The 26607-nt window shown below is 36.7% G+C and overlaps 1 protein-coding gene across 1 annotated transcript in view; it reads right to left on the bottom strand.

The window, feature by feature from the left end:
• The window catches only part of SNCA (synuclein alpha), a 113966-nt gene that overhangs the window by 14257 nt on the left and 73102 nt on the right, over positions 1-26607 (bottom strand). The window lies entirely within an intron of this gene.

The following is a 26607-nucleotide window of genomic DNA, read 5'->3' as shown; positions in this document are numbered from 1 at the left end:
AATGTGTGTATACATATATGTGTGTATATATATATATATACACACAATGCACACACACACATACATATATATGTGTATATATATATGATTTTTTGCAAGGGCAAAAACCAGATTTTTTTTAAACACATAATTATTAAATCTGCAAATATCAAGTTTATCAATTTTTTGTTACAGAAAAAATTAGTTTATTATAAATTCAATGCATAGCATTTTCTGGTTTAGACCTTTCCATTATTGTTATGACAGAATAAAGACTATGAGGTTGTCAGAAATAAATTGTTCATTTTGTTTCCTAAATATGTGGCAAAGACACTGTATGTTTTTTGTTTGTTTGCTTGTTTGTTTGTTTTAGAATAGTTTGAAATATCTTCAAACCTTTCGACCAACCAAGGAAGCTTTTGCCTGGGCACAGGCTTTATCTTTCTTAGCATTACACTAGAGCTACTAATCCCTCCCAACAATTTCATTACGATAATCACAATAAAACATAATGATCCATTAAGTCCATGGGGCAGATGTTTATTTATTTATAACCCTGCCTTATTCCACAGAGAATTTAAAGAGGAATAAAAGATTATTTCCTCATCGCATCAAATGAATATCTTTTATTTTGTCTAATGTTGTATTTTTTTCTTTAATTAGGCACTAAATGTTTATTTGAATTCTTTTAATTACTTTTAAAGCATCCATTATTTCTGGATTACATTACTGAACTCTCAATAAATCAATACATAGTTCTGTATTTAATTTTTTCAACATTTTTTCCTTCTTTAATTTGGTTCATTTATATCTCCCTTTGCTATTTATTGAGTAGAAATTCTGATTTTTGTAGCAGAGGGAGAACAAACAAACAACACACAGAATATTCTGTATTTAATGCTGCAATTGTCTCTATGGTTGCAATGTGTAGGTGGGGTGCATTCAAGTGGGCTTGTGGTATTTGTGTGTGTGTGTGTGTGTGTGTTGCAAGAATATATATTGAGGATGATTCCTAATTTTATCACTTTGTTGAGGAACTGAAATTGTGGCTACACAATCACTCTAAATATTTTGTCTCACAGTCCCCTCCCTTCAACAATTATATACAGTACACTATTTGTTGGAAGCTCAGGAGAAAAAGGGCATTTAAGAGCATGAGATTTGGTGGCAGACTGACCTAGTAGTAGATGGTACCAGTGAGATCTTGAGCAAGTGAGATCTTGAGCAACGTAAATGTTTCAACTGAAAAACGGTAACAGTAAAACATTTTTCAGAGTGATGTTGTACTAAATGAAATGATATACATAAAGTAGCCTATAATGACCCATGCGCAGTCATAATATCAAATATTTACTGAGCATCTACTATGTGCTAGATTATTTTAAGCACTTTTGAAAATACAAGTATTTTGATAAATGTATATCATATATTGTCTTAATAAGATTATATTGCTCTTATATTTCAACTTATTGCTAATTTTGGAAAGAATTGAAACAAAAAACCCAACTATTTAAAAATGGAAACTTTTGGCCGGGAGCGGAGGCTCACACCTGTAATCTCAGCACTTTGGGAGGCCGAGTGGGTGGATCACAAGGTCAAGAGATTGAGACCATCCTGGCCAACATGGTGAAACTCTGTCTCTACTAAAAATACAAAAATTAGCTGGGCATGGTGGCACATGCCTGTAGTCCCAGGTACTCGGGAGGCTGAGGCAGGAGAATCGCTGGAACCCAGGAGGCAGAGGTTGCAGTGAGCCAAGATAGCGCCACTCCATTCCAGACTGGCGACAGAGTGAGACTCCATCTAAAAAAAAAAAAAGGAGCCTTTTGCCTTACTTCGTTTGCTAGCTACATTCAAGTCTGCAATTAAGCTCGGTGTTTTGCCTTTCTCAAACTGTGCACAGGTCCTCTTCTTTGTTTCCCTTCTCTCTGTTGCCTAGGAATACAGCCAAAAACTTGAGTAATAGATGATAGATGGGTCTGTCACTAAGCACATCCTGGTGACATAGATAAGAAGCAAATGCTACAAAATTATAGGTGCAAACTACAAGTTGTGTTTTAATTGCTTTTAACAAGTACTTATAAGCAGAAGAACTGTGAAAAGTCTAACATTTTGTCCTACCTGCAAGCCTGCCAGTTTTTTGGGTGCTGGGCAAAGACACAATAGTGCTGGGTCAGAGACAGTTGACTTTACTACTCACATTAATAGCATTAGCAAGAGTATCATGATTTTCTTGCACTGATTCCTCAAGCCCCAATTCCCACAGAAAAGCTCAGGTGACACCTACGTGCTCAGCGGGTTGCATTAGAAAAGAGGAACCCAGAGCTCAGGAAACATGTATATTTTATAATGGCCAGTAAAGATGTCCCTTTGCTTCAGAAAGAGGCACTACCTCTATCCAAGGCTGCAAGCACACCTGCCTTTTGTTTTAGAAGGAGAAATGATTTCTATCTTCCAAGGCTGTTCACTATATGAAAAGACCGTCCCAAACAAAAGGCAGTTACTGACTTGCTTGAAAAATGTTCAGAAATGAGACCCTGCTTGAATGCAGACAGCTGACACAGGGACAAGGAGTAAAAATGATTAGGTTTTGAGCTTGAACAACTAGGAAGATAATTATTCACAGTAGAGAAAAAAAGAACAAAGTAGATTTTGGGGCAGATAAGCCAATTTTTAGATAGGTTGAGTCTGAGATGCCTCCACAAATATAAGTTGAAAATATGAGATTAGAGTTGAGAGACTTCAGAAATATATATTTTGAGTAGTTACACTACAGAGGTAAGTCATCAGAGTTCATAAAATTAAAGTGAGAAAAAGAGGGAAGTGAAGAAAAACAAGATGGCATCGTATGAAGAACTTTCTTAGGAAGGAAGGCAGCAAAGAGGAAAAATTGGAGGCATAGTCAGAGATGGAAGATGAAAAAGGAAAATAACTATTTCAGAAATGAAATGAAAAAGGTCTTTTATTAAGTAATTGGTACTACTACTTGTCAGTTTCAAGTGCTGTAAAAAAAGGTGGAAAGAACCACACATGTGCACTTTCAGTACTATGTATTTTATGCTTCAGGGATTCATACCTGTTTAACAAAAGTATGTTTTTTCTCTAAGTGTGTTGAATAGTCCAGAAAAAGATGGAGGTAGAAGTCAGACTTCAGGAGATAAAGGAACAAGAAAGATCATTGAAGGCTGTGATGGCAGAAAACATTTTGACAAAGAGTTGTGCAATGAGAAAGTTGGGGTTGGGACAATTAATTTTGAGGGTAATAGTTGGGGATTTGAGTAGATTTTTTGCTTCTGTTCTTTAATTGTTTCATCTTCCTTTTTAAAGAAACCAAGAGACTGTTAATGTAGTAGGAGTAGAGTTTCACAATACAGAGCAGAGAGGGGGTTGGTTGATAGAGAATTGTCTCAAATGAGAGGAAAAGAATGGAGCCAAGAACAAAGGTGATGTTTAATTTGGGAAAGGTGGGACATGTTAACATGAGTCCAGAGAACTAAAATGAGCCTATGACATGCAGATGCTGAAGATGAAGAAAGGAAAGGAAGGAAAAGGAGGAATTTACATTTATTTATTGAATAATCTTGTAAAACTGTTAATCACCCCTTTTTATTGAAGATAAGACATAAATGTCAGAGGTGTTTTGCCTAAAGTAAAAAATATGATAGTCAAGCTGGATTCAAAACCATATCAGTCTTACGCCAAAGCATGTTTTAATTGCTGTTGTGTGGTTGTGATTTTAAGGGAAGAAGAAGAAGAGTTTTATAATGGACTCTCTGAAGAATAAAATATCAATTAGAAAGAAATAAAACAACTGCTGAGAAGCAGTGCATCCAAGCAGAATCTGAGTATCATCACTTTTTAGTTAAACTAACCAGTCCAATATCCTGATTTTTCTTTAACAGGCAAAGAATTTTTGAGTCTTTCCCATAGACAGCAATAATGGCATCCAATCCAATAGATAACAGTAACAAAGCTGCAGACCATTCTGTTGCCAGGGTTTCTTCTCCAGGGTGGCTTTCCAGCTAGTTTGTAAACAAATAATTCAGGTGGCCCTGTCATGTTACATTAACTAAAAACCAAGTCTAAAGCACACATATAATAACATATGTGTGTGCAAACTGGCTTGCTTTCAAATTCCTAAATCATACAATTAAATTTTAAAAATAACTATATTTGGAAACAAGAAAAAGGTCACTTTGACACCCAACTGATGTATATAAAGGAGACTGTGCATATGGGTTTTAAAATGAGATGAAAATTGAAATTTGATCTTTGAGATTAAAAACAATGTTATGTAAATCTATTTTTATTTAATTTTTCTGAAAAATATTGTATTTGTTTTATACCCTCTTGCTATACAAACCTTTATTATTTTGCTTACCCTCTTTTTTTATTCCTCGTACTTTTTCTTAATTTTGATATCTCTGAATTTAAAGTCTAGAGAATGATTCATCTTCACTAGTTCTATCTTTTCCAGTGCTAGTATTTTTGTTTTTGAGCTGTGGCTCCCCTATTCCATTTTTGAGATCTCAAACTATAATTTAGTGTCGAGTACCCAGGTATCTCATCTTTAAAGTGAAGACGTAGGCAGCACAAAGATGCTTCTATTAGAACGTCCACTAGATCAGAATGACCAGTGCACAAAATCTATTTTCCTAGCAGACTCACCAAATTTAACCTGGAAGAGAATGTCTGACTCTGTTGAATTTTCTTAGGCAAGTACAATATTTGAAAGTCACTGAATGGTTCAAATAAAATGTAACAACATTCAGATAACAGAACTGTGTTATTGTTCTCATGTGTTATGCCCAGAAAATAAGCAGATTGGAGCTTCTCTAAGATTAAAAGTCAAAGCAGTAGTACAATTCCAGCCCAGATTTGACTATCTAATCATTTAAACCTTTGTATCATCATCATCATCATCACCACCGTCACTGCATACTCAATAAGCCAAAAAAAAAAAAAATTCCTCTAAAATAAATGGAAAAGAAAATATCTGTGTAAATAGATTAAAGCGATTCCTGCTCACCACTCCCTTTCTCCCTGGGGCAGGAGACTTGAGCACATCAAAGGAATTCATAGGGTTCTTGGAGTAAGTGTGAAAGCCACAGTGATGAACTAAATGAATGTGCTTACATCTAAAGAAAGATATAAACATATTACATTAAGAGGTGGCATGATATAATGGTATATCACTGATTAAGAAATGTGAGGCCACTTTCATGTGCCACTGACAAATCATTATAATTTGACACAGTAGATAATGTCCCTATATTTCATCTGCATACCTGGAAAATGAGGACTTTCAAAACATATTCCTGCCAGTTACAGTCAGGTGTTGCAAAACAAGCATTTAGTGAGCATCTGAACTGAAGCTTAGAACTTCAGTTTTATGGCGGGGCGCGGTAGCTCACGCCTGTAATCCCAGCCCTTTGGGAGGCCAAGACAGGCGGATCACTTGAGGTCAGGAGTTTGGGACCAGCCTGGCCCACATGGTGAAACCCCGTCTCTACTAAAAATACAAAAATTAGCCGGGCATGGTTGCACGCACCTGTAGTCCCAGTCACTCGGGTGGCTGAGGCAGAAAAATCGCTTGAACCTGGGAGGCGGAGATTGCAGTGAGCTGAGATCCTGCCACTGCACTCCAGCCTGGGCAAGAGAGTGAGACTCCATCTCAAAAAAATAAAGAACTCCAATTTTATTTTCCTCATGGCATAGCATAATAGATGAGTTAACAAATTAATGAAACAGATTGACATGTGTTAATTGCAATCATATACAGAACAGAAATCATTTCCATAAAATATTTAACCTGCCTGTTACTTCCCCTAAATCTCTCTGTAGCTGATGCCCCAATTTCACTATTAGCTCTTCAGACTTGGACGTTAAGCACTGTGCCTTCCCCTGGACCTCTCTTTAAATGTCACAGCTATTTCTGGGAGGTAAGACTATTGCTTTGGTTAGTGTGAACACACACCACTCTGGATCACAAGGCACCTGATAGAAAAGGATGCCGAAAGTAGGAAAATAACTCAGAAAAAAGAAAAAAAACACATAGTGCTGAAAAATACCACAGATATGCATTTGTATACTTATGATCTAATTTATGTCAGTCATTAAAAGAAAATAAGGTGTTTAGAAAATACAGTGCTGTCTATGGTTATATTTAATATTGTGACCACTTAATACAAAGCAAAGCATTCTTGCTTGCTCTCATGAAGGAGAGTGCAATTTAGAATTCAGAGCTCAATTTCTAAGGAGGGTTTATGCACTCTATCTTGAGCACACCAAGGAGATTTAGTTTACCAGTTTAGAAAGCACTGCCATAATTCAAGTCAGGGAGAGGGCTGATGGAAGATTTTTTAAAGATTTTAAAAGATCATGAGGGCAAGCTGGCTTTTAACAAAACAAAATATTTCCATGTGGCTTCTGGCTGACTGAATTAATAAGGCCCAGAGACTGATCTGAAGGCAAAAGCCTTTATTTTTTATTGCAATGGAAAAAAACTGAACATTATTGTGAAGTTTAGTAAAAAGATTTTCACTAATGGGTGGTTTTAATATTTATGAATGTGATGGTTCAGCAAATTTTCTCCAATGTTTTGCAAGACCACTAATTAATAATCATCTTTACAAATGGAACATGTAATTGTCTGATACTATTTTTTTCTTTGCCAATGCTTAATACTTATTTTGAATATGTTTTATTAGTTTTTTCTAAATTTCTCTATTTATTTCTACCTGAGCATTTCTTAATTTTTTTATTCAGTCCTGTTATTCTCACTGTAGGATTTTTAAAAGCTGGTATATTATATTAAAATCCTTCAACTGTGAATTCAGCAATGTTTTGAGTTCCAGGGATTCATCTGGCATTAGGCTGACCTTGTCAAGCATAAACATCAACATTAAAGAAAAGATTTAAGAAATGAAAGGCCTGAATCAAAATAAGTGGTCAGATTTTCCAGGGTGTTTTGTGTCTTGAAAATCTTTCTGCTGTAATTACCTAAAGACTGTGGTTAGATAATTATTGAGGGACGTTTGCAATTGTCCCTTTTCTCTACATAGATCACCACATTAATTAAATGAGAGTCTCACTGGGGACAGGTTGCTGTTCTGCATCTTTAAGTATTTTTAGTACTTTATTTTCAAAAGATAAAAAAGAACCATTAAGAAGATTGCTTCTCAGCCAAATTTTCTGATATACAGATACTCCCAAAAGACAAGCACACACACATGCACACACACGCACCCCCGCCCCAAGGCTCTGGAACGTGCGTTAACAATCTTATTTTTGCACATTTTAAAAAGGAGGTCATTATGAAATTTGCACATATTTTATGACCTATAATGTACTTCTCTGATCTGATTTCACTTGAGCTAATAAAGAAATACAAATCAGGTGCTTGCTGTGATCAAGATGCTAAAGTTATATTTACACTGCTTCATAAATGTAAGGTGTTAAAGCTTAGTGAGACAAGAAGTAAACTGATAATTGATTAACCAGGGTGCTATACAAATCTACCTAGAGGGTGCCTTCCCAGGTTAATGCAATTATGGGAGAAAGATTCTGGCTCCTGGCTACAGAAATGCCAACTAAAGGGTTATTCACCCCATTTTTCACTTTGGAGGATGCGTTAGGATGACATTGTGCTGTGTCAAAATGAAAATACAAACGAAAGCAAATAAACTGAGTGATAAGAACTGACTCAGCTTCCTTATCCATTTCCCAGTTACCTTTTTTTTTTTAAGGCCAGTCTGCATGTCTACTAGAAGAAAAGGGACCTGGGTTGTTCATCAGCCCATCCTTAGATCCTGGTACACATATGCACCTAGTAAGTGCCGAGCAAATATTCAATGAATGACTGCACCTTTCCTATGAATTCTTCGTTGATTATCCTTCAACAGAGCTAACCTCTCTTTCCTATGTGCTCAGTCAAATGCTCTCCCATTGGATTGAGTTCAGCATAAACTGCCATGTTTTGAGGTTTTGAGATGATTGGTGTAAGCGAATGTCCTCTCCTGAGTTGTGAGACTCTAAGAGCAGGACAACATCACACTCATCTCTACTTTCTATAGTTCTTTTGTCCACTCTCTAACAAATAATGCCAAGTGAAAAAGGGAAAAATGAGTGAATAAATTTTGTAAGATGCCAATGGAAAAAACCAGAAAATCAAGAGTTACTAAAAGAAACCACTGACTCCATTTAATTGTTTTAGACTAAGAATCCCTCAGTCATACATAGCCAAAATTAGGATTCAGATCCAAAATAAAAGATACTGTTGCCCCAAGTAGATATCATAATTTGTTATAATAAGTAAAAATGTATATTATTCAATACTAAACTTTTATACTGCATTTCAAGTTTTTGAAACTTTATCTGCCTTTTATGCATAGATAGTAGTAGAGCATTAAGAACATGCATGGCTATCACCTGAGGTGTTGATTGTAAATTCAAATTCCTAGGCTTTGTCTCTTAACTACTGAATCAGAATCTTTGGGAGTGAACTGACAGGAATCTGAATTTTAAAAAAAGGCCTTCAGGTGATTCTTATGCATCTAAAGATAACTGCTTTAATATATAACAAAGAAACCCAAAGAGGGACACTTGAGGATTATTTCAATATATCTTCTTTTGCAGAGATTAATAGTGAATGTTGTTTTATCTGCTGTTTAGAATTTTACATATGCATTGGATGATACATCTTCTTTTACTGACAAAAAGGCTTTTCTCTGGAGAAAATAAAAAGGCAGCTTTCCCTGAGAGCACACACTTCTAGCAAAGCCCCAATCCATGTGACTGTAAGACAGAGAGTGATTTCCACCTTCTAGTCCTTACTCTCTTGCAAAAGGGGCTTTCAAATCTCATTACTGATGGTCCCATTTTTATTACTGGTGTTATCAGTGGGATGCTTGCGGCAGCTTAAGTATGTGGATAGAGAAGGAATGCACAATATACAGCACTGAATATTTTTAAAAAGTGGTCTTTCAGAATATGTCTGTATGTGTGGGGGCCCATGCTTAGGCATATGTGTGATACCAGTGTGTTATTTATGTTGAAACCAATGTTTTACATTAATGGCTGGAATTCCAGAAAAACAAGAAAATATTTGTATTTTCTAAACCATTAAAAGTTTAGTGCAACTCGTCAACAGTCTGTATCATCTCTCTGTGTATTTCAGAAGAACATTTTAAGTGTAATAGCTAGGGGTAAACTTTTATAACTGTATGATGTGAACACAAGTACAAGAAATATTCAAGGTTTTCTTTTTTCTTTCTTTTTTTTTTTTTTTTTTTTAGATGAAGTCTCGCTCTTATCGCCCTAGCTGGAGTGCAATGGCGCCGTCTCAGCTCACTGCAACCTCCGCCTTCTAGGTTAAAGCAATTCTCCTGCCTCAGCCTCCCTAGTAGCTGGGATTACAGGATCCTGCCACCACACCCACTAATTTTTGTATTTTTGGTAGAGATGGGGTTTCACCATGTTGACCAGGCTGGTTACGAACTCCTGACCTCAGTCGATCCACCCGCCTTGGCCTCCCAAGATGCTGGATTACAGGTGTCCACTGCGCCTGGCCAATATTCAAGTTTACACAGGAAAAAGAAGACTTTCTCTACATAACCTTTACTTATTTACTCATAAGCCTCTAGTTCTCTCTGGATTTGACTTTAAATCTCAACACATTTCCCAGAAACTAATATCTTCTGGCTGACTTCTATTAAAAATTCAGACAAAGAAAAAATCTGATTACAATGGAGAGAGATTATACTACTACTATTCTCCCATTCTCTCTCTCTACAGCATATCACCTCCTCCCAAAATCAGTTCATATCTAACTCCTAGCACATTTTTAGTTAAAAATATACATGCACAAAATGTATGTGTAAATATACATGCTGATATCACACATATGTATGTGTGTGTATATATATATATTATACAAAAGCAGATATATATATATGCTTTCTTGCAGGTGATACAATGCTTTTTTGGAGGTGGTTTTGTAGGCCTATGTAATGTCTCTATTGTTATATTTTAAAAGTTTCTTTTTTGTTTGTTTGTTTGAGATGGAGTCTCCCTCTGTAGCCCAGGCTGGAGTGCAGTGGCGGGATCTCGGCTCACTGCAACCTCTGCCTCCTGGGTTCAAGTGACTCTCATGCCTCAGCCTCCAGAGTAGCCAGGATTACAGGTGTGTGCCACCACACCCCACTTTTTTTTTTTTTTTTTTTTGTATTTTTAGTAGAGATAAGGTTTCACCATGTTGGCCAGGCTGGTCTCAAACTACTGATCTCAAGTGATTGGCCAGGCTCGGCGTCCCAAAGTGCAAGACTACAGGCGTGAGCCACCACGCTCCACCAAAAGTTTCTTAGCACTCATTCTCATGAGAAAAATTGCTGAAAACTTGGAAATAAAGAAACAGAATGACTACATGTCCTTTAAATGTTATTTTTAAGGGGCTCAATCAATGACTATTAAGTTATCTAAGATGAAACACCTGATTTTGACATTGCCATTAACTTTTTTATTAGAGCCCCCAGATCTGCAGGTTGTATGTGCAGATGTGCAGTGGCTGCTTTATTTCCCTTTTCAAGAGCTTTTCTTATACAGCATCGATCCACTCTCCTGTAGAGATGAAGTTAACTCCCTAGACAAGCATCACCTGTCCCCAATCCCCACCCCTCCACTTGACATACAAACCCAAAGAGATTCATGCTCATTTATGCTCAGTAGAAAACATAATTCCATAGGTTACTGCTATTATTAATCAAATATTTACTAGATTTGTATCTATTAGCCAGTTCTTTTTAGAATTCCTTTGACTCACTGTTTCTATAAATCTTGATTCCTCAGATATTCCTTTAAACCAGTCTTACCAGCTTATTGGCTCCAATATTAATTAATTAGTTGAATAAAATCTTTGAAATGTGTTTATTTTTGTATAAAAACCATCTTCTTTACTTTTCAAAAACTATACTTGAGCACACTGTGAAAAGATAAATTGCTAGGTTCAATTGAGGAATTGAATAATTTTTTCCTCTTTTAGTTTTAACATTCTACACAATTTAAATTATTTTAAAACTCAGAAAATGCTTTAAGCTCATATTTATAGACTTCCTAAGTATTACAATCTGTTAACTGAGGTAGGTAAGTAAATGTCCTTGAAAACTTCCATAAATGATGGTGAATAAATTACAAAGGTGGAAAGAATTTTCCAGGTCTCTGAGCCATATTCAATATAATGAATCCTGAATAGGAGTTCAGTGAAAAGATTAGGTAGTTTTTTTTAAAAAACCCATATCCCATGGGATCTTGCTGTAAGGTACTTTTATAAATTATACTGATTATACTGTCTCTTTCATTTCTCTTTCTATTTACCATGTGTTATATACTTTGGTGATCTTTGAGAAATCATTTAACTTATTACAGGCATTTTTTTCCCCTAAAGTACAAGTAGGTATGCCAAAAGAACAGCAAGGATAATGTCTATCCATCCAATCTGGTGGCCTCAGAAGGACAAAAGCCAGAGGTAATCTAAAGCAATGAAGGAGACTGACCACCGTGGAAGCCCTGAGGAAGTGGCTGCTTTATTTCCCTTTTCAAGAGCTTTTCTTATACAGCGTGTATCCACTCTCCTATAGAGATGAAGTTAACTCCCCAGACAACTATCATCTGTCCCCAATCCCCACCCCTCCACTTGACATACAAACCCAAAGAGATTAATTAACATTTGTTCCAGGAAGAGACACAGACAAAAACATCCGATATTGGAATATTCCTTTGTGAATAAATATAAAACTTATGGAGAGGGAGGAAGATATTTTGAGAGGAAAAAAAATCATTGGACTTTATTGCTCAAAGCCAAAAGAAATTGTTTTTTGTGGCAAAAGTAAAACAAGGTAATTTTGTACTGTGTGCTGTATTTCTGGCAATGATCTGTTATCTTAAGAGGCTTATATAGAAAGAACAATTGTACCTACTTTTATAGCATGCTCTGAGGATCTAAGGACCCTCAACAAATAGTTTTCATGCTACAAGCAGGCACATATTTAGGCACAAATAGGATGAGATTCTTTTTTTTAACTGTAGTATAAATAATTTTATATAATACAGTTATATAGGCTTTTTAAAATAAAATACAGTCAGATTTCAAATCTCTCTATTCTAAGACACTTCACAATTTGAATTCAAGACTCCTTATTTCTGGAAGACATCTATGAAAGCAAATGCTTTTGAGAACTTGGCTGAATCTGAGTCCATTCTGATTAGCAGATTCCACATTCACTTTTGAGCCATGACTTAGAAGCTATCAAGACATTATCTAACAAATTTTTTCTCAGTATTCCAGGAAAATAAAAATGTGCATGCATTAACTCAATAGGTATTCAGATGTTTCCCATTAGTAAGTTGTGACCATGCAATAAAAACCATGCTCAACAATATTCCCCAATAAACTTCAAGATTTATAAACTCATGCATACCCATATTTATGTTAAAAATTTGAAATAATGAAATATTTTTACATTGTGAAAAATAGATATATATGCATTTTGTGACCAAAACTATCACCACAGTTCCATTGCTGTTGTTGTTCTTCTTCTCGTTATTATTATTATTTTTGGTTTGTTTGTATCTGGCACATTTGGGGTTATAAATCACAAATAACATAAATAGGATAATGTTAATCTCCTTCTTACAAAATCCAATGGCTTCCCACAAGTCTATATATAATATGCAAATTTCTTATTATAGCTTAGAAGATCTGGAATAATTTTTCCTATCTCCAGCCTTCACCTCTTCTCACATTCATCATATTCCAGCTATTCAGGACTCTTTCATGTCATAAAATATGCCAGATTTGCACATCCTTAAAGCCTTCATATACGAGTTTGTTCTGCCTTGGATACCTCTGTTCCACATTCCCGAACATTCTCTCTCTCATCACACAGCTGGACCCTTTCACCCTCCTGATCTCAATTGAAACGTGACCTTCCTGTATAAACTTTCCATGAGCTGGCTTGTCTGACTGAACCCAAATGGCTAATGGATTTTCCTTCCCATTACATGCTCTCTAATTTATGATGCTATGCTTGGGGGGAAAATGAGAGCTGGGAGTCTACGGAACATGGATGTCCTCTTGCAGAGGTACAAGAGTGGAAATGGCTGTTCCCCAGCCTGGCTCTCTGAGTCAGACCTGACGTCCACAGAGAGAGCACTGCAGTAGCAGTAACTGCTATCGCTTCTGTTTTGATTGTGGTAATTGGAACACTCAGGGCACAAGCCGCAAGGTCACTGGCAAGGGTAGCAGCAGCATGATTCCTCCCTTAGTAATTTTAAAGCAGCAGATTTCAAAAAGGAAAACCAAGCGGATAAAAGTGAGCAGACTTGTTCTTCAGCACATGTGAGATACCCTTGGAGATGCCAATAAATCACTGGAGAGACTGTGAAGGAGGCTTAGGCCCTGCAGATGAAGTTAGTGATGGAGGGAAATCGTGTTTATTCTCGGGCTGTCAGGTCTGAAATACCTGGGTTAAGTAAATGACCTCTGGGATGGTCACAGTCAGCAATTATTAGCAGTTACAGATCCATCTCTATGCCAAAACAGATAACAGCATCCAGGAATTATCCAAAGTCACAAATCAACCTCAGTGTCCTGTCATGCACCCACGTAGTGCTTTTCCCTTCCTCCTAGTTACTTAATGGATAATGGCACGTTGTCAAATAGACAAACAAACAAGTGAGGATAAATGTTGCTCTGAAATTTAAGGTGAATCATTAGTCAGACTTGGTATCGTCATGGAATTTGGTCTGTTTTCTAGCTAGCTTTATTTTAGCACAGCCATAAATCTGGCTGTAATTGTCTTTAACTCCGATGACTCATACATCTAAGCATTTCATTTAACTTTCAACCGTGAAAAATTCCAACTGATTTGGCAATATGAATGTGCTCTTACTCACATGCATATGATCATATGATGCTGTCAGTACATCTGTTTTTGTTCTTGGGATGTTGATGGACTATCATGAACCATCTTATAACTTTCCCAGTCCCCTTTTAAGTCCAAGAGGATACAGCTGAGAAGGGAGGTAGAGTTTTTGGTCAGTGGCTAGATTTTTTCTGAATATCAAACAAATTGCCTGGTATGAGAATTTAACAGAATATGATCACAATTTTTTTTTTTTTTTTTTTTTGAGACGGAGTCTCGCTCTGTCACCCAGGCTGGAGTGCAGTGGCACAATCTTGGCTCAGTGCAAGCTCCGCTTCCCGGTTTCACGCCATTGTCCTGCCTCAGCCTCCCGAGTAGCTAGGACTACAGGCGCCCGCCACCACGCCCGGCTAATTTTTTGTATTTTTAGTAGAGACGGGGTTTCATCGTGGTCTCGATCTGCTGACCTCATAATCTGCCCACCTCGGCCTCCCAAAGTGCTGGGATTACAAGCGTGAGCCACCGCGCCTGGCCGACCACAATTTTGTTAACAGATTTATCTACTTGAAACATTGCCTCAGTCAATAAAGAAACTTATGTTCTATAACTAATAATAAAAGATCATTTGTAAATGAAATGTGACAAATTGCTGTTTTAATCATGAGGATTACCATTTAGAACAGCTAGGTAAACATTTACTTTTTAATCTGGAAATAAGTTAAAGCAAATAATAAAAATTTATATTTAAATCACACAACATGTTTTATCATGAATAATAAATGTTTTTAAAGTTTAAAAATGTATTTGTTACCTTGTGGGTATTCCTGAACATGATGAGGATTTTTATTTCTCCAAGTATTTTTATTCACTCACAGAATCAAAATGTCAAGGCTATCTAAGTTTTCATCAAGTGCTAATTTAGCATCTAAGTTTTTATTAATTAATTTGTAAAGGAAACAATAATGAGAGTCAAAGGAAGAAGCATCTCCTGTGGAGAGCTCCATTTCCAGATTCCAACGAAACCATTAAAATATTTATGGCACACGGCCGGGCGCGGTGGCTCACGCTTGTAATCCCAGCACTTTGGGAGGCCGAGGCGGGCGGATCACGAGGTCAGGAGATCGAGACCACGGTGAAACCCCATCTCTACTAAAAATACAAAAAAATTAGCCAGGCGTGGTGGCGGGCGCCTGTAGTCCCAGCTACTCGGAGAGGCTGAGGCAGGAGAGTGGCATGAACCCGGGAGGCGGAGCTTGCAGTGAGCCGAGATTGCGCCACTGCACTCCAGCCTGGGCGACACAGCGAGACTCCGTCTCAAAAAAAAATAAAATAAAATATTTATGGCACTGAGGCTGAATCAGACGGGTCTTGTGTACTCTCTTGTGTGGCCATATTGTGTAACAATAGGGGGTTTTGAATAATAAGATTCAGTCATCCATTTAGACTCCAATTGGAGCTCAGGCAACTTCAATTTGTGATTATAATGATTAATTTCAAAAAGATGCACTATTTGTAGACCTATGTTGAAACTTATGCAGTGGAACTAAAAAGCCACTTATTTTTATAATAAAAAGGCACAAATATGCAAATGCAAAAGAAATTCATTGGAAAATTTTGAACGTTTCAAATATAATTATCACAAATGCAAATATAAAATAACAGAATATGTTTGTTAATATTATACTTTCATTTAATCAGTTCTACTAAGGCAAATATATGAATTTTTTAATATACAAAAATGTCCCCCAAAACTCCTTTAAGTATACCTGTATGACCATTGGGTAAGATTTTTTATGATTATTAGCATGGGAAAATTGTGACCGTTTAGATATATTAAATATATTAAGTAATATATTTAATGATTTAAGATTGTTAAATATTTTAAATTAAAATTGAAACCTCATTTTGCCAATATTAAAAATTTCAAAATTTAAATACATATGACACCAATACATACAATGTTACTTTGTCCTGAACATAAGTTTTAAAAGAATTTAAGTTTAAATATTCTCCTAAATGCTTTGTGAGACTTAAGATAAAAACAGTTTCTCAGAACTCCTGACAAAGGGGGGCAGTAAAGAAGGAAAAAGATTTTTATGGAGTTCAGGGAAAGCTGAAAGGCCTTTGTGTACATTCCCTATTTTCTAAACAGTAAATAATGATGGATTGCTTTTCAGGCAGACTACAAAATTGCTAAAATTAAATGTTGGGATGGAAATGTGGAATGCAGGATTTGCTACCCCCTTTACTTTAATATTTTCAAAGAATTAAGAGAAATTATTATATTTTATTTTATAAAATATTATATTTAAAATTACTCAATTCTAAATGAATGTTATTGCAAACCTAGGCTTATAAGAAGAATGCATTTATAAGCCCTAGATGACATACAATATAAAAATAATAATTACACATTATGCATTTGTTTTCTTTTTCTTTTTTTTTTTTGAGATGGAGTTTCGCTCTTGTTGCCTAGGCTGGAGTACAGTGGCACAATCTCGGCTCACTGCAACCTCCGCCTCCTGGGTTCAAGCGATTCTTCTGCCTCAGCCTCCCCAGTAGTTGGGATTACAGGCATGCGCCACCATGCCCAGCTAATTTTGTATTTTTAGTAGAGACAGGGTTTCTCCATGTTGGTCAGGCTGGTCTCGAACTCCCAACCTCAGGTGATCCAGCCGCCTTGGCCTCCCAAAGTGCTGGGATTACAGGCCTGAGCCACTGCGCCTGGCCTGTTTTCATTTTAAGTGTAGTTGTCTAGCATTTTCAATACATTCCCCCACTTTTGACAAATTTTATCTTGACATTTAGCTAATGGGCAAGCAAAAAATTAAGTGGAATAATTGGAGAGAACAATTATCTGGTAACCTAAACAATGGTAATGTGAGATAGGTATTTTATGCATTGTTTGGACTTATAAACTATCTAGTGTTCTAATAATAGACATAATGGTTTATTCAACTAATAGCTACTGTCATCCTTAGAAGTTATTAACAACTCAAAGTAGTGAATTACATCCAATTAAAGGGTGCTTTTGTATAGACATTTGTTCTTATTGCTGGTCACTTATTCTTCAAATATCTTTTAGGCACCATTTACAAAGATGACCAGAGATACAAAATCTGCACATATAATAGAAAGAGCCAGGTAGCCATTCAATAAAAGAAGGTATATAGTACCAGGAAAAGATATTTATCTTAGCCTAAGGCAATCTGAATTCTCAAGCCCAAAGTACATAAATTTGTTGGAATTATTTCAATTTCTAGTCATTAAAACTGTGACGCACATTTACACCAGTGGTTTGGTTGATTACTCCTCTTCAGCCCTAGTCTCTGAAGCACAGGTATACACACTCACAGCAATATCTCTGCATACAATATTTTTGACAGAATGAAAAAGTTAAAAATATTGATGTTTATTTCAGCGATTCTGAAATGGTTTATAAAAATTCTATGACTATAAGAAATTCATGAGGAATGCAATATATCAGGAAAGAACAGTGTCATCTTTACATAAAAAGGAAGTGTGTGAGTAATTTGAGAGGCTGGAATCTAGTGACAAATGTGTCACTTTTTAAGGTGTGCTTGATTCACTGCTGACAGCTTTGATTTGAAATTGCCTTTAAAACAATGTCTATGTATTAATGCAATGAATTCTAACCAAAAGTTTGTTGGAGCTAACCATAGTACCTATATATTCAATATGTTTATGGGAGGAATGGAAGATTTGATATTTAGGCACTAAAGGGTTGCTATGATAATTATTATACACAATTAAGTTTAAAATGAATATATGTGTCAGTTCTATTATTAAATGTTATAAAATATGAGGGAATAATAAATGCTATGTAATTTATAAACTACAAGAAAATTTATATCGGAAAGCTGCTAATTTCCTAATACATGCACTATCTTCAGTGTCTCCAAAACTGTCAACTCTGCCAATGTTACTAGCAGATGATGAGCAGGCAGTCCGTGTGATATTAGCAATTACACAGTCAGAAATCTGAGTCTTTCTTTCACCTTATGAGCTGTTTAGGAAGAAGGTGTACGTGTGTGTAACAGGGAGCAAGAGGAGATTAACTTGTCAGCCATTATCTGATGCAAAAGCAGACATTTACTAAGTCATCTATGAAGAGATGGTTCGATAATAGCTAAGCATTCATATAAATCTTCAGGGACTCGGATTCTCTCAAGCGTGACAGAATACTCCTCTCAACTGCCAGCGCTCCTGTTGTAAAAAATCACATTTGGCAAAGGGCTCTGGTGTTTTGAGTTCTACTCAGTGACAGGTTTGTTTTAAATAGATTAATACTATCTGAAGACAATAAAATGATCTTCAATTAAGACTCCTTTTAAATTTTGTCTACCTGATATCCACTACGGTTCGTATCTAGCTGTACTCTCTCTAAGAACGATCTTTAGAACATTCAAAGGTGATTATGAGAGAGATATCTAGGAAGTCATAGGAAATAACCACTACTCAATGCTGTTCTGTACACCATTAGTAAACCATAAGAGAGGACAAACATTTATCCAAGAAAGAGACTATTACATAGCCACCGGGATCCAATATGGATTCAGCACAATTGAGCAGTACATGTAACAGATTTGTGGTGAAAAACAGGTGCTGCTCAATGGCTTAGTCTAAAGTTCTCCCTCAATTCCTTCCCATCACCTAATTTGTTTGACATCTAGTCTTTTTACATTATAATATAGTATATTAAAAACTTCTTATTATAGTTTTTTTCTTTTTTTTGAGACGGAGTCTCGCTCTGTCGTTCAGGCTGGAGAGTAGGCTCACTGCAAACTCTGCCTCCTGGGTTCATGCCATTCTCCTGCCTCAGCCTCCTGAGTAGCTGGGACTACAGCCTCCCACCACCACGTCTGGCTAATTTTTTGTATTTTTAGTAAAGACGGGGTTTCACGGTGTTAGCCAGGATGGTCTCGATCACCTGACCTCATGATCTGCCCGCCTAGGCCTCCCAAAGTGCTGAGATTACAGGTGTGAGCCACCGTGCCTGGCCCTTATTATAGAATTTTTAGGTATACATTGCACATTTTTCTAATTGTGCTTGAATAACCCCAAACAAGTGGGCAAATACTTCACTGGGCTACATTTGCATCCCCGAGTACAATTCCACATTGGTTTCGGTTTTGTGAATTTTGGAGTAATTTATTTTGAGAGGTGCCCCTGGAAATAAATAATGCTGATGTTTTGGTGTAATTTTATTTATTGTATTAATGGAATATGTAAATACAATCTATCAGCATTAGACAGAAAATATTTCAGAGATATCAAATTCTTTTGCCAAGAAAGGTAGTAGTTTGCCAGGAACTACAAGCTTTCTAAACTTTTAAAAGCAAATTTTAATTTTTAATTTTGATAGATCATCATAGTTGTACATATTTAAGGGCTATCTGTGATATTTTTATACAATACTGCCATGTTTACTGCATCACTATTCACAGTAGCCAAGATGTGGAATCAATCTTTGTTCATCAACAGAAGAAGAGACAAACCTGACATTGGTCTGTGCTGGCTGCAGGTTCTGGAGAGCTGTTTGAAGTGACGAGATGGCAAATGAAAGGGTCAGTTGGTTGCCTGGTGGGTTATTCGTCCTCATAACACTTTACCTATAAATTTTGCCTTTTCTCACGAAACCATAATAATGGAAAAACAGCATGAACCTGGATAGGCACAGCCAGTCACTATCCTAAGGTCAAGTTGGTATGAGTCACATAAGTAGAGGACTAGAAGTTTTATTTGAATAGTATTGTCATAGTGGCTAGGAATGAGAGTGAAAAGTAGACTAGATGTGTGCCTTGATATGGCTTGGAGCAAAAGGTCAGGTATTAGGGGCACTTCTGAAATGGTATCTATTATTTAGGAACTGGGTCAGGAAAATCTATAATTACGTTCCTACTGTATTTACATACCATTCATTGCTAAGAGAGCTCTTCCCAAAAAAAAAAAAGAGATGTCAGTGCATAAAAAGTAAATTCCATTTCTTTCTCAAGTCCAAAGTACATAAATCTTGAAATTTTCCAGCTAAAAAATAGGCATATGTTCTAGCATCAGCTTTAATTTCTCCCACATTCATTCTCTGCTACAATAAAGGGACAAAGCCATTCATATTTTATGCATATTTGTTACATCTAATTATCTGTTTTTCAGTTAGATAAATATGCTTTATATCCTAGGTACCATCAGAATTTCAAAGCTCAGAAAATCACTAATGAGAATGGAAGGAATTAACCATCATGCAAGCAGAAGCATGCAGCTACCATGCTACATTGCTCAGAGTTCATGCAGCAGTTTAATCAGGGTAGCAGCTGTGCAATGAGCTTCATTGGAACTGGAATCTCACATCCTAAATGTGAAATATCTACTGTTTGAAAGGGTGATAACTTTATGCATTGCAAAGAAAATAGTCCTCAGGTGTTATTTTTTAATGAATTAACCCTTTATCTTTCCTCACACCTTTTCTCTTTTCTTTTTTTGCCCTCAAAAGTATTTAAAGGATAATCCCATATGATAACTCACACTGCCTAGCTTCAGTACAACGTCTTATACATTGCAGGCACTCACAAACATTTGTTTAATGAATGAATAAGTGAAAGTCGAATGGAAAATTACACTGTTGAATTTAAAATGGTTTTAGAGGTACATCTCTAAATTTATTGATTTATTTAGGATTAGTACATTGTTACATTTTCACTGCTAAATTTCATATTATTCACTAAAGAAAGGTAGTGTTGGAGAGTTACATAGTTGACAGATGATTATCTGTAACTTCTAATATACTCAGACAACGTAAATTTTTCTAGCATGCAACTTTTAAAATATAAACTCTCCAACATTTAAAGCTATAACACTTTTTAGTAATTTTTTAAGAAATGACAGATCAGTAGTAGCTTTCCATAAATAAAAGCCTATTAATTTGTATAACATAACAAAATTTAGTGCAACATAAATTTATATAGTACTCCTACAAGAAATCTATAGGAGTAAAATTATGATTATAAAAATCAGCAGACTTAAACAAATAACACCTTTCGATTAAGTTTATAGATACCAAAGACATTTAACCTTTAACATCCCACTGTGTAAAATCAAATGGGAAAGGATAAAAGGACCAAAGCTATGGTTAGTAATAATTGATTGCTGCCTACCTACAAACTAATTTGTTTTAATATCTGTTCTAGAACCAGTATGTTACCCCTTTTAACCTTAGCTAAATAATGTTTATACAAACCTTACTATGCAGAGCTATCTTTTTTTTTTTTTTTTTTTTTTTTTTGAAACGGAGTCTCTCTCTGTTGCCCAGGCTGGAGTGCAGTGGCGCAATCTCGGCACACTGCAAGCTCCGCCTCCCGGGTTCACGCCATTCTCCTGCCTCAGCCTCTCCGAGTAGCTGGGACTACAGGCGCCCGCCACCACGCCCGGCTAATTTTTTGTATTTTTAGTAGAGACGGGGTTTCATCGTGGTCTCGATCTCCTGACCTCGTGATCCGCCTGCCTCGGCCTCCCAAAGTGCTGGGATTACAAGCGTGAGCCACCGCGCCCAGCCCGCAGAGCTATCTTTAACAAGAGCATCCCATTGAGGAAAAAAAAAATAGAAAGATAAGAAAATTTTCACTTTTTTCTAATACCAACAGATATCACTTTATTGATATTCCATTTCTGTATATAATGACATAGAATATGAGCATTCCCTGTAGTTCAGTTTTACTGACAGTAACATTGCACAAATCATTTTAGGGCTATGTGCTATGCAGAGACATTGTACAGTTAATTGGCATCATTAAGTAACATTTTGAAATGATGATGTGTTCAAATGTAGTAGTTAAAGGCTTGATTGGACATTGCTAAATTGTGTACTAGATCTCTAAAGAGATGGAATTTGCCCCCTAGTAGGCTTTTTCCTTTGTCACCTGTCTCAAATTTGGAACTTACTTCTTTTAAGTTGAAAATTTTATGTTCATGTTGGAAATTTAAATTTTAACAATTAAAAGATTACTTGAAATACAATGCTACCCACGGCTGCCTGTCATTTTGGGGGTTTCTTATAGATTCTCTTTAGGGATAAGAATTATGTTAAAACCAGATGCTAGAATTGCTTTACTTTTTATTCCCCAATTTTTCATTTCCATTTTGACAAAGAGGCCCAAAACATGAATAGCCTTTTGATCTGTTTTTTTCTCCCATATCAGTTCCCATGAGACCAGTGACTTCATTCTTTCTGTTATTGCAGGTTTACATTTTGCAGTCATCTTTTATTCTTGCATCACTATCTACAATCATTGTGGCCAATTCTTTCCAGGTCATTCTCCAACCTCCATATCAAAGCTATAGATCAATAACTATCAGAACAAGTTAAACATTAAGATAAAGTTAATCATCTTTTCTTTATAATAATAACCACCACTGAATTGCAATTGTTATGAGGTATTATGCTAAACATTTTATCAAATCTTATGAAATAGGGGTAATTTTTATTCTCATCTCACATGAGAACTTGAGGCACATAAAAATTAAGGCATTTTGCCCCAGGTCTCATGGCTGGCAAGTGGTCTGTCTGAGAGTAGAGAGCCGGCTTCAAGCATTGTACTATGGGGCCTCTGTGTCATGACTATAAACCTTTCATGGCATGGTCTATACATTTGGGTTCTTCAGCTTCAAATTTATCTATCATGCAGGCATGACACTAGGTTTTCACTTGCACTGGAAGTCAACTGCTGGAAAATTAGTCTGTAGAAAACCGTAGGCCACAGAGTTCCTGAATGTGTTAATAAAAGGCTTAGATTTTATTTTGGATGGGCTGGGAAATAAATAATTGAAGGGTTGTAACAGGGAATGTGCAGAATTGCATTGTGGAGAGATCTAATTGGAGATTGGGGGAAAGATGAGCAGGCTCTGAACTGTGATAATGTTGGCAAGCTTGAGGGGAGGGACAGAATCAGAAAATATTTGTAAATGACATCTCTAGGCCCCTGTGATTTACTGGATGGAGGATGAGCAGGTGAGAGGTGTTTGTTTTGAAAAAAGTGATTGAAAAAAGTGATTTTGAAGAGAGGGCAGAAAAAGATTTTCATTTTTTTACTTCATGTGTTCATGAGTTGGGGAGTCGGGGTACAGAATGAAAGACACATGAAGCCAGGGACTGACACAGAGACCAGACACACAGTGGGTGCTTCTTGGATAGCTGTTGAATGATTTGTGAAAACCAGATAGCAGTGGTGAGGGTTTTTATGCAAGTGAAAAACAAATGAACTTCTCAAGGTGCCATATCTGAGTTGTGGCTTTGATCTGGTTTTGAATTATTTTGTTCCTATGAAGTACAGGCCTTGGTAATAAAAATCCACCATACACAAAATCCCCTGGACTTAAGAACATCTCCACAAGTTATAGCCGGGCGCGGTGGCTCACGCTTGTAATCCCAGCACTTTGGGAGGCCGAGGCGGGCGGATCACGAGGTCAGGAGATCGAGACCACGGTGAAACCCCGTCTCTACCAAAAATACAAAAAATTAGCCGGGCGTGGTGGCGGGCGCCTGTAGTCCCAGCTACTCGGAGAGGCTGAGGCAGGAGAATGGCGTGAGCCCGGGAGGCGGAGGTTGCAGTGAGCCGAGATCGCGCCACTGCACTCCAGCCTGGGCGACAGAGCAAGACTCCATCTCAAAAAAAAAAAAAAAAAAAAAAAAAAAAGAATTGAACCTGCTTAGAAGAAACAATTGCTTGTACTCAGCCAGTCATCCTCAGCTGCATGAGATGAGTCTCAAAACGGGGGTGGAGAGTGTCTACCTCCTCCAGAAAAGGTTTTTAGAGCAAAATCAAAGAGACTGCCTCTTCTCCACCAAAAATTATTTGTCTTAAGATGGGGACAAGAAACCTGGCACCCAGGGATAAGGACACAGACATGCCCTCTCATTTTAAGCTGAAGCTGAACTGTCTTGTCCTAAAAACATATGCCAGACTCTAGAAAAGCTCTCTTAGACAGACTGCTAATTTCTCCATTTCTGTCACTTAAGAGGATTTTAGGGACATATAACTTTGAGAATTCCATTCTGCAGCTTTCAGAGGTAATACAATCCAATACTCATTGCAGGCTTATGGTGTACCTGGCACTTTTCTAAACACTCTACTTGTTATAGCTTGTTTAATTGAGGTAAGTATTCTTACCATTCTCCATTTGGGAGATTTGAGAGAGAGGCAAAGTATGTGCCTTAAGATGACACAGTTGGTAAGCAGGAAAGCAGAACTTTAACATCAGCCATAAAACCCTGAGACTATTGTTTTAATGTATTTAATAAATGCCCCACTAAGAAACCAGAGCAAATTAAAAGTATACTGTGTCCTATTAATTTGATACAGGCAGAAGAAATCTAAAAACAATAAAGATCTGATATTTAAGAAGAACTCTATTTTAAGTAGTTGTAGGACATATGCTTAAACTGAGTGAACTTTTTATGAACTTTTCATCAGAGATTGTTTTTTAATTGTTGTTTTTCTCCTGTGTCTGTGACTGAATAAATGGCCTCTGTTCACTGGAATACTTCACATGCTTCCTCTCTCAGTTGTAGGTGTGTTTATTTCTATTCAGACACCAAAGGCCTAGGGGTATCTGCAAATTAACAGTTTCATTTGCTTTTATGTTCCATCATTGTGAAGCAGCACAGGAAATTAACATATCTGTAACCATGCCCTTATTATATAATATGAAAGTGTAAATTAAAACATGCCGTGTTCATTAAACTGAGATAAAGCCACATTTTGAAAATAAAGTTTAGTTAGTGGATACTTAGTATCGCATTTGTGATACTAAGCCTATGACTTGCTTTTAATATTGGGATGGCAAATAAATTTGGAAGCTAATGTACGGAGTACAACAATAGCGAAAAGCATGGGCTTTGATGTTAGACGTGGCTATGCATCCGAATTACTAGGTCTTTGATCAAGGGCAAGTTATTAAACTTCTCAAAATGCGTATATCACTAGTTACTGTGAAAATTAAAAGAGACAGTGCATGTAAAAGCCATAATCCTGTGCCTGGCCCATCTTTAGAGCTCAATATATGTCAGCGATTATAAGGATTTGTTACCAAGTCAGAGTAAACTCTGTAGTTTAAAATACTATGTTTCTTTGATTAAATGACACACATTTTTTCACATATTTTTCGTTTCTGATATTAAGATGCGTTTTTAAAATTAGTGTGTATATTCCCCTTCCTGTCTCCTCAAGCCTTTTCAAAAATATCATTAAAGCCACTATGTATCTTATTGTTGGATATTAGATTCAAGAACATATCGGAGTAGTAATTATGTTGTATTTGATTCAGTGGCTGAGATTGAAGGGCAACTAACCAACAGAGGAGAAGATATTATTGATTGTTCTAAAGATTTATCCTCCAAAGCTTTCCTTTACCCTATCTTGTTACATCTTTTTTAAACAATGCTAATTGTGTCCCTTGTACATATTCTTATTCAACTCTTCAGCAAACATCTTCTATGTGACCAACATTCTGAGAGGTGCTGGAGATGCAGGGAAGAGTAAGATGCTATCTTTGACCTGCAGTATCTTGAAGCTAGTTGGGGTAACAAACCATTAAGACATTCAGCAGCATAGCTGTTGTCTGCAGAAGCAGATGGGGATCCAAGGGTTGGAAATAATACAGAGGAGAGATGGATTCATTTGAAGAGTTCTCTTGTTGCATGCTTAATGTAATTAAAGTGCCTAGCCACTAGTAAATGACAGTTTTCTAATTTTACACATCATGTAATCCCCTTGGTCTTGAAGATATTGATGGTGTCACTTGAATGCAGTGACATTAATAATTTCTTAGATAAAAAGTATACTGTTCCCAATCATAAATTCCCTGCCTCCCAGACTCTCCATGAGCCTCACATGGATAAGTGGAGGGAAGGACCTGCTGACCTAAGAATACCCCTAGTGTCAAAGAAGTAAATGGTCAAGAAAGGTTGTCCTAAGAAGCCATGTTACCCCGTCTGCTGGTGAGCACAGAGCCCAGGTGTAAAATTTTTTTTTTTTTTTTTTGAGACAGAGTCTCTCGCTCTATCACCCAGGCTGGAGTGCAGTGGTGCAATCTCGGCTCACCGCAACCTCCACCTGCCAGGTTCAAGCGATTCCCCTGTCTCGGCCTCCCGAGCAGCTGGGACTACAAGCACATGCCACCATGCCTGGCTAATTTTTTGTATTTTTAGTAGAGACGGGTTTTCACCATGTTAGCCAGGATGGTCTTGATCTGACCTCGTGATCTGCCCGCCTCGGCCTCCCAAAGTGCTGGGATTACAGGTGTGAGCCACTGCGCCTGGCTGCAGAATCTTTACCTAGGTTACTCTTGTCTGTGTGGGTAAGAATCTTGACATCTGAAGAGTTCATTGAATAAAAATTTTTATTGAATATTCTTCTAACAAAATCTGAAAAAAGTACAGAGCTATTTTTGAAATGGATGAGAATTTATGGTAATTTAGCTAGTTCATTGTATGTATCCTGTTTTCAGTTATCATTGCTACCGAATTATTTATCTTTAGGTGTATAAATTATAGTCAAGATGCTTACAATTGATTAAGGAAGAATGATTTTAAAACACAGAGTAAAATAAGTTATTTTAAATACAGAAGTCTATTCTCCTCCATGAATAACTGGCATTCTGTTTCTATTGTATAATAGGTTGAAATATGTGTTTTTGT

This window comes from Hylobates moloch, unplaced genomic scaffold, assembly GCF_009828535.3.
Source record: "Hylobates moloch isolate HMO894 unplaced genomic scaffold, HMol_V3 SCAFFOLD_2, whole genome shotgun sequence".
Classification (NCBI taxonomy): Eukaryota; Metazoa; Chordata; class Mammalia; order Primates; family Hylobatidae; genus Hylobates; species Hylobates moloch.
Note: the sequence above shows the minus strand (reverse complement) of the source record. Positions and strands in the feature narration are given on the sequence as shown.